We start from the raw sequence: 1,633 nt of genomic DNA on the forward strand, positions 1-1,633 counted from the left end.
ATACGCTTACTCACTTTCATTTCTCAGGTGTATTTTTTATTCGTAACACTGGAATTATCTGATGTTTACCACCTAGTTATTATACCTACCAGAAGTCATCTATCCAGAGGGAATCTTTTAAAAATTGTTTTCCCTTGAGAGTTACGTTTTCTGTTAGAATGATAAAGCCCATTTTCTTTGAACATTGTAAGATAAGGAGATGCTATCTTCTTTTCTTTTATTTGACGTTTAAAATTTAAACACTTTGATGAAACATTAGTATGATAAATGTATTGAAAAAAAGACCTTCTCAAATCTGAATGAATTATCAATTATTCTGCCGTAATACTGGGGACTCACTAACACAATGGAGATCATTGTAAATACCTTGGACTGATTTAGACATTAATTGAAAGAATTTCGTATCCACTGTGGGTACCTGTCATTCAAATCAACATTTAATAAAATAATGTTTATATTAATGTGGAATGACACTGACCCCTACCATTGCAAACTGAATATTCTCTCTGTATCTTACTCATATTTTTTTTTTACAAACTGAATGAGTCATGCCACATAGAATTGCCATGCTAATACCTGTCCGCACTTCATTCCACCTTTAACAAACTGAAGAATACCAATGTTGCGTGAAATAATCCGAGGCGGAACTAGCATTCTGAATTTGCTTTTTGGTCAACATTTCCATGCTTTGCCCGAGTAATATCGAGTAATAGCAGTGTTATTCCATGCGATACCACCGTTTATAGGCAACGAAGCGTAAAGGTGTGATTTCCACTGTAATGCAGGTAATAAAAATGTAGGTAGTGTAGTAGTATTCTGATGTAGTTTGCTAAAGATGGAATGAAAACGGGGAGAGGGTGTACACTGGAATGACCAGGGATGTTCGTGTCATTCCATTCCGAGAGAGGTACAAGGAAATAATAAACATTGAAATGACAGGTAATACCAATGTCATTCCAGGTGTTATCACAGTCATTTTGTTTACTAAAGATGTGATGAGATGTAGAGGGGATTCATTTTATACTGGAATGACGAATGATGCCATTGCCTTTTTATTTTCTAAAGATGTAATGACGTTTAGGAAGAGAACGTATTCTGGAATGGCCTGTATTACCAGTGTTCATCCATGTGGTGTCCCTGTCAGTCTGTTTGGTGAATGTAGAATGATGTGTAGTTCGATGAAGCTTACAAATGAGTGACAGGGTAACGACAGCATAATTCAGTATGCTGTTACTACCATTCACTTTCCCAAAAAATCTGAATGAAGTGCAAATACTGAATTTACAATCCAGTCATAGGTAATACCAATTTCATTTCACCCTAAAATCAGGTGCTGAGAGTGGATTTATATTGAAATGACGGATAAAAAGGGCGTCAATCCGTGTCATATCACAAACGAAGGCATGAGATGCAGAGAGACGATGTATACTAGCATGCCAGGCATTATCTGTGTCATTCCACATGACATCACCGTTAGATGTCTAAAGATTGAACGAGATATACACAGGAATGACAAGTAAATAATATCATTCCATATAACATCACTGCCATTCCATGTTTTATTTATTCAACAAAACAAATATATATCGAAATCCGTGACTATACAAGTATGAACCAAATTTTTTGCATAAGC

Source organism: Penaeus monodon, chromosome 19 (genome assembly GCF_015228065.2).
Source record: "Penaeus monodon isolate SGIC_2016 chromosome 19, NSTDA_Pmon_1, whole genome shotgun sequence".
Classification (NCBI taxonomy): Eukaryota; Metazoa; Arthropoda; class Malacostraca; order Decapoda; family Penaeidae; genus Penaeus; species Penaeus monodon.